The following is a 14,027-nucleotide window of genomic DNA, read 5'->3' on the forward strand; positions in this document are numbered from 1 at the left end:
TGGCGTGTTTTGGGCGGATTCTTGTGAGCCGCCGTGGGTCAGCCGTGTGCTACATCGGGCGAGCCAAGTGCATCTTTTAAAACGCACTAAATTTGGCGTGTTGATGTGAAGACTTGAGTGATATTTTACGTTCATTATTCATGGACGCGTAGCAAAAATATATATATTTGTATTTTTTGTGTGTGTGTGTCCGACATTTTTTACACGGCCGATTTTGTAATAGAGAAGCTAATGGATACACATCAAGTAACGCAGAAAACTTAACGCTTCGTGATGGACGCTATATATTTGACTTTTCCAGATCAATAGAAATGACGTCGATTTTATTCTCAACATCACCTTATATCGAACGCCCAAGCGCACATTTAATTCAATCACAGCAGCGTTTGCGGATAAATGATCAATTGTGGAACCGAGGACGCCGCCTGGTTCTGGATCTATTGCTCTTGGAAATATTGGCTCTTTTCAAGTGTTCCTCCGGAGTCGGAGCATCGTTTGCGGGCAGAGAGAAAGGAAGACCAAGGGTGGTGTGGCTAGCAGTCGGGGGAATTGGACTTCGAGATAAGCGCGTATCCAGAATAACTCGCTTCAATTATTTCCCTCATTTTAAACTGAAATAAAATGAAAAACGAACGAAGGCATGATTAATCGCGAGGAGGGTAAGAAAAGAGCACCGTTTACCTAAAGGATGCTCCTTGAAATTAAAGGAGGACTCGACGTTTTATGACTAGACCGTAATCCTCCGTTTCCGCGTTTAATTAATGCATCGAAGAATACGTCCACGCTTGACAAACTCTACTTGAACATCCGTCAAGTATCCGAGCGAATCCAGCGGACTCTCGGGGCCGCCTGTGAACGCGGCGTCGCCGGCTTTTGCGGGCTGCGAACCCCCCTGGAGGAAGGGGAGGCAGCTACAGCAGTAGTCTCGGATCCGGGAAGAAAGTGACAGCCTCAACCGCCCCCCCCACCCCAGCCCCCCACGCTTCTCGCCATCTCTCATTTGGTGTCAAAAGACCCGTCTCGAGCCAGAATAACCGAGCCCAGGGGGTCGTTTGGCTTCTTGAGGATCCGGTCCGGTCCGTGCACGGCTGCAAAGTGGAGCAAGTAGTTCACTTGCCGCTAGCAGCCTTATCATCACATCCCAAGCCCCGGTTCACTTCACCCCCCAGCTTCGATTTTTTTCTCCCCCCCCCCCACCCCCTACCGCACCGAGTCGAACCAGATCCCTTGATTTTCTCCGAGAGCAAGTCTTAACTCTTAACTCCTAAAAGCCGACAATGTGGAAACACAGTAAACAGTTTGCATTGAAACGCTCAATAGGGGCACTTTGTGGTGCATCGCAGAATGAGGGTGGGGGGGGGGGGGGGCTGTAGAACTTGTACAGTATTTTTTGGCTCTTGTGAATCCACGCGGGCCCCTTGATGGTCCTGAAGGGGCAACGCGTGTACGTACTGTATATTAGGGATCACACACAGCTCTTGACACATCCAGTAAACACAACGTGGACCGTCTCAGTGTATTGTCTATTGTCCTTTGGACATATTGTGTGCACATAAGGATGTGTGCACGCGCCATTTTGATTCACTTCACTTTATTTTCACCCCCCCACCCCCCCTCACACACACAATATTTACTCACGTGTATGTTTTAGCATTATACTAAACCTTACATGTTGTCTTGTTAAATTACAACATTGACGATACATTTCCCCGTTAAAACGTGCTATCTCGGTATAAAAACACACTTTTGCTTGTCCATCCTTTTTTTACTTCTTCAATTGTTCTGGCTGCAGATGTGTGTCTTTGTCACAGTTAAGATTAATATAGACGTTTATTTTGTTTTATTTTGTTTGTTTTTTTGCCTTCCGGTTTATATTGCGCTCCTTTTTTTCTCTCTCCGTAAATCTGCGGTCGTCGCGTTTGCAATCTGGGGACTGTTGATCAACTCACTAATTACACTTATTTTTCCTCACTCCGCCTCCTGTTCCTCTGCACCCTCCCTTTCTCTCTCTCTCTTTCTCTCTCTCTCTCTCTCTCTCTCTCTCTCCCCCGCTGTCTCTCGACCCATTCCCAGAGTGCATATCGGGAAATGGACACACAAAGACATGCGCACTCAACTTAATCAGCCATTTTTTTTTAAAAAAACAGGGCTAAAACGAGAATAATTAGCAGAATAAAGACATATCGGATTTTCGTGTCCTTTGCAACCTCGGCGTTTGAGTGAGTCTCCGTCCACCGGAGAGAACGCGTTTGCAGCCCGGTCGACACGTCGTCTCACCGCCACCGGAACCAAAATAAGGGACTCCAAGACCGCTTGACGTTTGTGATTTTTTTTACCCTTCTCCCTTTTTTTTCCCCATCACAAAGTGGGAGGATTATTTCAATTCCACCTGTTTTTCGTAATTGTCTTCGTGAGCTGGATGTGACTGTTTTTGCACGAGCAAGAGCGAAGAGGAGCGGAGGTGGCGTCTTTGGAGGGGGAAGAAAGTAAGTTCTCTCCTTTAACTTTTATTGAGCAGTTGGCTCGGTGTGTGCGCTCCATCTACGGCTCGCCTATCGATTATCTATCTGGCTGCTGGTTCACTGACATCGGGTCAGTTTGGAGAACAGGTGTTGGGCGCCGTGTCTTTTTTTTCGTTTACGAGTGCACTGAGGGGGGGGGCGGATGTCGACGCCGGTGTTGCCCGTGCATCTCCGGCACTTTGGCTGCGGCCACTCTGGGTGACTGCCAGCCTCGGAGGGGCTCTTGACGCGCGGCTTCGCGATCACGACCGACCTCTTAAGGTTGGACCGAAGCTTTCGGGGACAAGAGCCCGGACGTATTGTCGCCCCCCCGCGACGAGACCAACCGTTTCGCCGCTTTTGTGAATGGAGCCTTTTCCACTTTGTCGGCTTTTTCGGATCTGACCCCCCCTGCCCCCCTTCACCTCCTTACGTTTCATACCCATTTTTGGACGTCTGTCCAGTGGAAGCACCTCCCGATGTCACCAGTGCACTGCTCTCATTTTCGGTGCTTTTCAATCACGAGCTTTCAAAACGCGCGCACCCCCTCTTAAGTTCACCTGCTACGCTTTTTTAAAAGTACACCCAAAAAAGTCGCCGTCCTTTCACTCTCCCCTATAGCGACGTGTTGGAGTTTAGCTGCCCGGGAGGGAGAAGCGAATGTCCGGTTGCCTATTGCATGGCGAGACCGGGGGAGAGCACTCGCCTCCCCCGGTGTCAGTATGAGGAAGATCGGAGAGAACCGAGCACTATCCACCAACTTTATTGCAGGCATGTAATTAAATAAAACATTTTATCTGCCATTTCCATGAGAATACTTCATACAATATTCGCAATTGAACAATAAATTGCATAACCTTGCCGGCATATACAATAAACCCGTTCGTCCATCCGTTTATATTTTATTATAACGCGTCACATGCTTTTTTAATTCATTTTTTACTCTCTCGTTTGTAAAAAAAAAAAAAAAGCAAAAAAAAACCCCAACAACAACAAAAAGTGGGACACAAGTGACAGGTCGTGGGATTGGAGAGAGGTCATCGATCGCACACAAAAAAAAAACAAAAAAAACATCAGGGCCGAGGGGTCAGTCTGTCTCAACACCGAGTTTATACCCGTATAGCGTGTGTGTGTGTGTGTGTGTGTGTGTGCGCGCGCGTACGTGTGTGTGTTGAACGTGTATTTTAATGCAGGGCAACGTTTTTTGAACAAAAATCCATTTAGGCGTTTTGTCAGTTTTTTTTAAGCACGTATGTGACTTCTTATTTTGCATTTGTTGATGTTATTCAATTCCAAATATATATGAAATGCTTTTGATTGAATATTGCTCGAAAAGTTGTATTCCCATAATTTGCAGATTTTATGTGAAGACAAGAGAGGACTATTGCTAAAATGCAGTCTTATTATCATTTTTAATTTGCTGAATTTTAGAAGAAAAAAAATACATTTTATTAATTGTGGACATGAATGAGATCACTTTGTATATTTGAACACATTTTTGATTGGATCTAACATTCTTTTGCGAATATATTTCAATGATCAAATGAAAAAAAAAACATTAGGGCGAATAAAAATCACAACATGAGATGAAACGACTCTCTAATTTCATGGAATTTCATCAGTTAGTGATCTTATTGTCCCACTCTTATTTTTTTTTGGTCTTGCAAATGAGCCCTTTTGTAAGGTCTGTTTGCCAAAGCGAGTCCCTTGTTTTTGTTTTTCCTTTGCATGATGTCTTAGCTCTTTCAAAGGGTTGAGCGTGTATCGCTGCATGTTAGTTAAGCAGCTCGTTGTATTCATTTTAACCCATAGCAGTGAAAGGGAGTGACGAGGAGGGGGTAGAGCAGCAAAAAAAAAAAAAAAACAGTGTGAGCGATGGGCTGAGGACAATAGCTGTTGGCTCGAAAATGCTTCTTGATTATTAAAAGCTAATGCATTTGCAGTATTGCAGCCTTCATTAAGGGTGCACACGCCAGGAAGGAGGGGTGGAGGGGGATGAGAGGTTACAGGGAGGAAGAGATGATAGGAGATGGAGAGAGTGAGAGAGAGAGAGAGACAGGGGGTTGGGGGGGGGGGGGGGTTGTCCTATAACTCCTGGGCCCGAGACACATGCAGCAAGAAGATTGGCTCGAGCCTCTCCTAGGGGTCGACAATGTGTCATTTCCACCCAGCTAGATTGCCCTCTGCCTATCTGATATTAATGTGCAAATCAATATTTCAGGGATTAAATTTCCCTTCTTCATTTTTTATGGTTTCTACCTCAATAAGTCTCCCGTCTAATAGAGGAGGCTGGATGATTTAGAAGCCTTTGCCGCTTCTGAGAGAGAGAGAGAGAGAAGCTTTGCAACAAGACTATCGCTGCATTTTAATGTTCATCTCGGTGAATCCCCATCGGCCTTCCGTAAGGAGGGCTCCGTCGCTGCTTTACACCGTAAAGACACCCAATTTGCCTCAAAAGGCAGAAAGAGAAAATAGGAGTCCGGTTGAATACATAAGACACTGTGTAATCCAAGTAGCAGGTATTAGTAAAAGGGACACCCCCCACCCCACACACACACACACACACACACACACCTCCCCCTTCTTCTCTGGTGCTCCATCCAAACTGTCACGGCCGAGCGAACACTCCAACTTACCACACGGCGGCCTGCTCTCGCTCGAACGATATTTCTCCACCCTCTCGCTCATCCTCTTTTTTATATTTGCATCATAGAATAGCGTGTCAAGATCAGGGCAACATCTGGCGTATGTGTGCCCGCTGCCACACAATGACCACGGCGGTGATTAGTGACGAGAGGAGCATATGATCGCTGCAGTCGTAACGCCGCATCTCATTGAGAGTCAACGAGATGGGCCTTTGCACTACCCACAGCCGTGCGTGCGCCTCGACGTGTGTGTTTATTCCATCCTTTTTCTTGTACCATCTGCTGTGTACATGTGTGTCCAGCACAGTGCATCGGGAGGGGGTTAAAGCCCCCTCCCCTCCCAAAATATTTTCTCACTACTTCTTCCGGCTTTTTTCAACACAGGCATGATGTAGAGTGAGGAGAGGGAGTAAGCGACAGAGGAAGAGGCACAAAGGAGCTCTAATTGTAGCACGACCGCTTGGCTTCCTCCCGATTCACGGCCATTACAATGTGAAAGGCACAACCTCCTTTGTCCCCGCGTTATCAAAACGCCGAGCGCGCACACACACACAAACGCGCTCACTTCCATCCACTTGTGTTTCTGGGCTGTCTCTCGTAGATTCCGTGTCAGCATTTTTCTCACACAAATAAACAGAAACGGAATGAATGAGGCTAATTGTAATTGTGACGCATTGCACAATTTGAGTTGGGCTTTATCAAGTGTGTGTGTGTGTGTGTGTGTGTGTGTGTGTGTGTAATGTTGCTCTTGTGTTGTATTCCCTTGTTGTGAAGGGAAAAGGAAGCAAAGAAGTGTGCTGCAGCTCAGCATTGCGTCTCAAGGAGGGGTGGGCTGGCGGTGGTGGTGGTTGGCCTGGGGCACTGCCAAGCGAACACACACACACACACACACACACACACACACACATGCACATTCTCCCTATCACTGAGGAGGGTTAAAGACTTGGAATAAGATCAAGCCTCTCCATAGCTCCTGGGGAGGGTGATTGTGAATATGCGAGTTTTCGTGTAATTAGCACTTAATTATATTAACATATGCAAATTGTCAGGCGCGAGGAGGGCTTGTAGCGCCAGTGGGTATGTGGGCAGGGGATACAAGTGGTTCTATTGTAGCACGGCGGCAGGGAGAAAGAATAATGGCGAGCGCATAACCAGCTCGCTTATGTAAATCTCCGGCTGGCCGCTTTGCCAAATTTCATTAGTCGCCATGACAACCTGCTTAATTGTGCTGACTAATGTCCCATGATCTGCTGCCAGTCAGGATGGATGTCACCCTCACTCCCCACCCAGACGCACACAAACATGAGAAGGTTAAGAGTGCGAGAGGCCCGACCGTCCAGATGAAAGCGGCTTCGATTTGCACACACACGCTCCTCTTGTACCTACATTTGCATATTCCAAAAAAAAAAAAAAGAATCCCCCACCACGTCGACTGTGTGCGTTGCATGTGGTGTCAATGTGTGGCGGGTGGGTTTCGGGGGGGGGTAGTAGTAGTGGTGGCGGTGGGGGCGTCGGGCTTTGGTTGGACGACAGCGGTTCAGTGGTGTGTCACATGTGTAACGTCTGCTCAGACTGGCACTGAGACATCGCCGAGTTTGTTTTTGATTACAGAACACGACTTTGATTCCGTCAAGTCCGACAAACGAGCATGAAACGACAACATCTGGCATGTTGCCTTGTAAAGCATGCATCCCAGACAAACATGTCACGGCAACACATTTTTGTAAGCGCCCCGACTCTCCTGCGGTGGACAAATAAAGTAGCGAAAGGTGGCTAAATATTGGGTCTCGCTGCTGCTGCTGCTGCTGCTACTGGTCGTTGCATGCTAATCCTGTTTTTTGACAGCAACGTAAACTGATATAATTGCTTTTCAGAGGCAGGATCGGCAGTTTATACAAGTGTGAAAGCATGGGAAAGGGGATTAGCATTATTTTGCATAATGCTGGCCGGGGCGCTGAATGGGGGGCATTGAATGCTTGACTGGGTGACAGAGATGAAAGGGAGATGAAATGCTCTACCCCTCTACCCCCCCCCCCCCAACATTTGCCTCAGTCCTGCTGTCTCGAGACACTGTTGTCAGTCCAGAACTGGCAGCACGGAAATGCCAGGCCGGTGTTTTCTGGTCCGCTTCGGATGGCAGCAGACGTAAGCTGTCATGTAAGGCACGAATGTATGTCCAAGACGCCGTTCAGGTCAAACCTCCAAACCTCTTGCGCCATTTTGTCGTGGCTCAGGTAGCATTTAGAAATGACGCTCTTCACGCAGTGAGCTAGCATTCATTCATTCATCTTCCGTACCGCTTGATCCTCACTAGGGTCGCGGGGGGTGCTGGAGCCCATCCCAGCCGTCTCCGGGCAGTAGGCGGGGGACACCCTGAATCGGTTGCCAGCCAATCGCAGGGCACACAGAGACGAACAACCATTCGCACTCACACTCACACCTAGGGACAATTCAGAGTGTTCAATCAGCCTGCCATGCATATTTTTGGAATGTGGGAGGAAACCGGAGCACCCGGAGAAAACCCACGCAGGCCCGGGGAGAACATGCAGACTCCACACAGGGAGGCCGGAGCTGGAATCGAACCCGGAACCTCTGCACTGTGAAGCCGACGTGCTAACCACTGGACTACCGGGCCGCCCGTGAGCTAGCATTTGTTGGCAAATTGGCTTGTTACTGTGGACGAGAAAAGCAGGTGTGTTTTCTGTGAGTACCGTGTGTTTGTGTGTGTGTGTGAGCACTTGTGGGGTTGGGGGGGGGGGTGACACAGCTTCAAATTGCCACCGTGACTTTCAAGTGACCCGACTCGACTTTTGTGACTAATTTATGATCCAACCGTCATCATCGGTCTTGGCGTCTGCTGTATGGAAATGATCCTTGGATGACATGGGGGGGAGAGAGGGGGGGGGTTCATATGGTGGAGAACATGCAACGCCACAAAGGCCGATGGAGGTCTGTTTTTGTTGCTTGTTATTGGACAGGATCTTCTTTCTTTGACCTTTTGCATGCCTTCGCTCGCCTTTCGTATGCAAATTGAGGCGAGACCAGAGGAGGAAACGCACTGGAGTTGAGTGGAGGAAGACAAAGCCTTCCTCTCCCTCTCTCTCGCTCTGCTCTGCATCTCTACTTTTCCTGCCTCTTCCCCCTTTCACGAGCCACTTGACGGACTTTGGCGTGAAAGGAAGCCAGCGCTGGCTGCGGAGGAGAGGTGGCGATAGCAATCTGGCTGTGACCCTTAATACGAGCGAGGATCAAGTAGGCTCTGGATCCCGAGTGTTTAGGTGGAGTGGGCCCTTGTTGTGTGTCATTGGTGACCGCTTCAACCATCTCGTAGGTTAGCAGCATGGTTAGCCACAAAATGCCGTGGCAGATGTCTCCAAGCTATCGTACGGACTGAGAAGGGTCTCTCGGGAGCCCGTCATGAGGCCAGAAGCATGTTTGTCCTCGAAACGTGTTTTTTTTTTTTTTTTTGAATCAATGATCATGAAATGTTAGTAATTTCACATGATGATAGAGAAGTACGGTATCAGGTTTTACTGGCAAATAAATATTTGTTGCCATGGGGTAAAGTAAATATCACCTCGGGATTAAGATGAGCTGATTGACAACAAAAGTTGTAAAAATATCACGGTTAAGGGTAAAGTATGAGCCTTAATGGAGACTTCTTCTTACTTTTTCTTTTCTGATTGATATAAAAATGATTTAGTAGATATAATTGGGAATTTCTCCATTGTGAGACTAATAAAGGTTTTTCTTATCTTATCTTAAACACATAACGGGGTAGGACTAGATAAGTTTTTGACTTCATCCTACTCCCTTGAACATAATAACTGTGTTGAATGAAGACTGATTTCTTTCTTTTTACTTTTTTTATCTACCTTATTTTCTGTCAAATTATTAATGTATATGTTTTATGTTCAATAAATAAACAAACAAAACACATTTCCATACGAATGCAGATATCGTTTTTTTTTTTTTTTTCAAACATACTGTATGTTTTGTTTTTGTTTTGGCCTTCGCCCTGCTTCAGCTAACTGAAACACACACACACACACACACACACTAAAAAGGTTTATGTGAATAACACACGAACCGCTTTCAAGAGTTATTTCATAGCTGATCCTAGTTTTCTTGGCTTTCCAGTCAAATAAGTCAACTTTCATTGACTCATTCATTCATTCATTCATTCACTGCGATTTATCCATTTGTGTTCATATTGTATTTAATTGAAAGATGTTTGTTTTTTTTCTTCCTCTTTCTCCTTTCTTCTTTCTACATACATTCTTGCTGCTGGAGGCTATAAATTTCCCCAGTGTGGGACGAATAAAGGATATCTTATCTTATCTTATCTTATCTTTCATGTCTTTCCCCGCTATTCCTCACCTTGGATCTCGGTTTCCCCCCAATTCCCCGTTGTTGCTTCTACTTTCTCCTGGCTTCTGCTTGACCCAAAATGGCCTCGTTTGTGTTTGTAGCACCACCCGTGGCCCAAGTCTCCTTGTTTTACAACGGCGTTGCCGTGGAAAGAACAAAAAAAAAAAGAAGCGACTTCTTAAGCGTGCGCATAGCTCGAATCACATTCTCTGGTGGGGTAAAAGGATACTAATGCAGTTAAGACAACGCCGCAGCAGCTAGCATAATACGCCGGCGCAACACTGTTGAAGCACGACACGGTTTCAGGACTTTCTTTTCAAGGCTGTGTTATGGGAAGGGGGCATGTTATCTGTAGGAAATGTAATTTTTGTCCTCATTGAAATCGTACATTATTGAGCCCGGTTATCTAAATGTTTTTGTTGCTGTTGGTCTCGCGCCAGTCGGGATTGTGTTACCCCCCCCTCTCTTTCTCTCTCTCATCTCACTGGGCCTTCATCAATCTCTTCAGGGAAAACAGAAAGAGGGGATTTCCCCCCTCCCTCTCCGTTGCTTCTCGCTCACGATGTTCTCAGTCCTTTTTCTCAGGCTCTCCTGCCTGCTCAGCATCTACTCCGGGATATTAGCTATGGGCTTGGTTATTTAATGCAGACTAATATGCTGATTCTTTGCCTTTCAAAGTGGAAGTGGGGAGATTTCATGGACCGAGTGAGCCGTAGTTCTCGGGTTTTAGGTCAAACAAAATGGAGTGCTGTAAGGCAAAAACGAGGCTTCCCCTTTTATGTTATACTGTGTCTATTTGCTCGTGTCTTTGCTGGTGTCGGTCGCGTATTCTTTGTCATCTTTCTTTCCATCCCCCGCATGTTTTTCCTCCCTGTTGACAGCCACGACATGTCACATTGGCAGCGGCTGTTCAATGCAAACACTCATCCACTTCTCTCAAGTTTTTCTTTCATGCTGCACATTTGGCACACAGCCTTTCTTGTTTTTTTTTTTTTTTTAAAGCACCACTACCTTTTAAAAGAAATGTTAATGCAAATTCCCCAGCTGTTGGTTAAAGGTCAAGCTAACAGAGCTGGGAAAGATGCCATTAATTAGAATGGGAAAGAAAAAGCCGCTGAATGAATGACTACGTTTGCAGGAGCTCGGATGCCCCGATAGCACAAGATGTCTCATGCTCAAGACAAAGACACCGATTCAAGAGCGCAGTCACAGGACATTCGCACATTAGCGAGGAAGGAGATTGCGTTGTCTGTCAAATTAATTAAAGAAAAAAAAAATCCCACACATTTGTATGTGTCATCCACGGAAAATCGGTTCTCCTCCGCGCGCGGCTTCCAGTCTTCATTTAAGTGGCTGCCGTGATGATTGGCGTTTGCGTTTCCACGCGGGCGATTGATTGCACATGAATACCAGGGCCATTGGCAGGGCTCGTCAGGGAATAAGTGGCTTATTAATTATGCATGACTGGTGTGGGTTTAAACAACACTGTCATGAAAAATGAGACAAGTTGACCAACAAATTTCGATTGAGCTGCATGAAGACACATTACCGCGAAGAATGACAATCGTGAGAGAAATGATTCAAAGGAATATTTCCTTTGACTAGTACAATACATGGAAAGAAAAGTTACCGTGCGTAGCATTTTGTAGTGTAAAAAAAAAAAGCCTGAAGATGTATTTTTATTTTTTTTTTTTTTTTTGAGTGGAGTGATCTAAAACAAGCAAGCATGTGTCTGCACATCTTCCCCGGGGAGCCTTCAGCCAACACGATCTTTCTCAAACCCGGACTTTTCCTGCCTGGCACCAGCCGTGGAATAATCTTTAATTATTTGCTTTTTAAAGCGAGGGGAAAAAGTGAGGCTTTTTGTGTGACAGTGGAGAAAAAGAAGAAGAGCAGAGCGGCTGCAGGAATGTTCCCGTGTAAGAAATTGTAGGTATTAACAGGGGGCGGTTTTTGTCAGTGGTTTTGGCTGATGAATCAGCTCTCTGCCCCTAGACTAAATAAGCGAGGGGGTGCGCTTTGTCTAGTTTCATCCCCATTTGAGGTGAGCAGATAGAAGAAGGCTGTGCAGGAATTGTTAAAAAAGCAAAGCTTGCCCCTTTTGCTCAGCACAGCACAGCAAACACACGTGTCAGGAAGTGCTGATGGATCATCCTGACTTTTCACGGTGCGATTTAAAATATGTAAAAGCGCAAACTATTCCAGGGTAAACATTTAGAATTGGAGTCTCGTTAAAACCCTTTCAAAAGCACACATTATGGACTGCTTTGTTCAATGTTTGGGAAAAAAAAATGCAATGTGTTTGGAAGTGCAAGGGAGAAAGCCCATTACGTGCCCATAACTAAAAAAAATGAGAATTGAGCCCACTCTTTTTCTTTTTAAACATCTAATTGGTTGTGGTTAAACATTTTCTTTTAAATGTTATATCTGAATATTTTTTTTTCACCCCACGTCTACTTAATAGCGGCATTTCTGAGAGCAAACAGAAAGGTCCACTTCATCTTGGTTCTCCTTTCAGCAGGCTGGCCCCGGATTTAGCATGACATGATGTTTATTTGTTAAAGGGATATTTTGGCGCTAATCTAAAAAAAAAACACACTTACTACATCTGACTGTTGTTTGTTTGTAGTCAAATCAAATTCAAGTGTACATTTTATTTTCTTTTCCCCCCCTCTCAATGTTCACCTTCCCGCCGGCGAAATTATCTTCACGGTAACCAGAAAAATAACCATGATGGTTTAAATAACGATACTTTCCTTTATGTTTGGTGGGGTTTTTTTTTTCTTTTTCTTTTGGGTTTGAAGAGAAGGCAAACTAACAACAGCTGTCAGAAAGGGGGGAAAAAAAGGGGGGGAGGGCCATGGGTTGTTTAAAAAGCAAATGGCTTTGGTCTAAAGTTCATTTGGAAACCTCTCTAATGAAATATAGAGCCAAAAGCTTAAGTTAATTAGTAATTCCCTGGGTCCAGAAATTAGACCTGTCACGGGGTATTCAAGGCAGAAGGTTTGTGTTGTTTCGTTGTCTGCGCCAGTGCCCTGTGCCGCAAAGTGTCCTGCTCTCTTTGTTTTAATTTGAATTTTTTTTCTTTTCTCATGACGGTTAGGTGGGGTTCGCATCGTTTTTGGCGCCTAAATTATGTTTAGGAAATAAAAAAAAAAATCACAAGACCTGAACCGGCATCGGTCATACTGTAACGTATGCATGACAGTTAGCTCCCAAAGTATTTTGGTGTATTTTATTTTCCTTTTTATACAGTGTTTGCGCATATTGGATTTGACATAAAACAACCAAGAATGTGAATGGCAACTTTCATTCATGAGATTTACCATTGAGGAATTCTTGTCAATTGCTGCAAATTAGAAGCAACATTTTCAGCACTTGATGAGCATTCACACAATTGAATGGCATGAGCGTAATTGGCCAAGTGTGCTTTTCACTTCATGACAATACCAAAAAAAAAAAAAAAATCCCAGAAGTCTTGTTGAGCTCAAATAAAGTGCATGACTGAAAGGTTACTGCCCAACTCCTTTTGGACTCACGTCTATACCTATACTGCGACCTCTTTTATCTTTGCAGAACTTTTCCACTCCTTCTAAAAAAGGCTTTTAATCCCCCCTCCCCCCACACACACACACACAGAAATCAATGAATCAGAAATCCGAGTTGTTTCCCAAGTGGGGCAGTTGTGATAGCACAAAACAAGCAAAGAATTTGGGGCTCTGGCTAGTTGATACAGTATAAGCGGCCTTTTATATTTGCCAGGTGGATGTGAAATGCCTGCGTCAGAGACTGCGCTCTGTGTCTGTCTCGGAGTGTGTGCTATCCTTGACTGACGTGGACACTGTTTGCTTAACCTCTTCTGCGCTGCACTGCCATGGCCTTGCCAACTTAAGTGTGTGAGTGTGTATGCTTGTGTATTTCTGAGTGAAGTAGTTTTTTTTTTTTTTCATATTCCCAGCAGTTTTTTTTTTTTTTTTTGCTAAATAAACCTGCTGAGAGGCTGAGAGTGTGACCGGGGGGTCTGAATCAACACCAAATGAGTGATATGTGTTTGTTTTTTTGTTTTGCTCCCCCTCACGCAGGCATTTAATTGTGTGCCTCCGCATGCTCCAAGAGAAAACATTTTTTTTTTCAGGCTCTGTATTTAGCAGGATTAATAATTTGACTTGACAAATAATCCGCGTGTGTGTGTGTGTGTGTTGCTTTAGCTTCATCCAAAAGATAAGGCCGTGATTTATGTAACGGCTAAGCTCTTTCATATTGTGTATGTTGTACCTCACAAGAGCATGATGAGCATGCTAGATTAATATTTATTGAGTACGGGCAAATCAAGGATTAAGCAGTCAACGTTTTAGCGCTAATCCGTGTCCCTGGTGAGATACAGAGACAAAGACGGGGCAGATTACCAAAGACAACGTGCCACCAAGTCACAATTAGTTGTCAACTATAAGTAGTGGACGGAAGATGCCCTAACGAGATGCAGAAAAATAATTCGTAACTCTCGTTTTGT

At 45.2% G+C, this 14,027-nt stretch overlaps 1 protein-coding gene across 9 annotated transcripts in view; it reads left to right on the forward strand.

The window, feature by feature from the left end:
* zfhx4 (zinc finger homeobox 4) overlaps positions 1 to 14,027 on the forward strand; it is a 119,512-nt gene that overhangs the window by 43,264 nt on the left and 62,221 nt on the right. The window contains exon 1 of one of the 9 annotated variants that reach the window (XM_052054633.1): positions 1,660 to 2,486. The exons of the other annotated variants lie outside the window; for them this stretch is intronic. The gene's annotated coding sequence lies outside the window, so the exon portion shown is untranslated. Of the gene's footprint in view, positions 1 to 1,659; positions 2,487 to 14,027 lie in introns of those variants that run through there. 9 annotated transcript variants of the gene reach the window in all.

Source organism: Hippocampus zosterae, chromosome 20, assembly GCF_025434085.1.
Source record: "Hippocampus zosterae strain Florida chromosome 20, ASM2543408v3, whole genome shotgun sequence".
Taxonomy (NCBI): domain Eukaryota; kingdom Metazoa; phylum Chordata; class Actinopteri; order Syngnathiformes; family Syngnathidae; genus Hippocampus; species Hippocampus zosterae.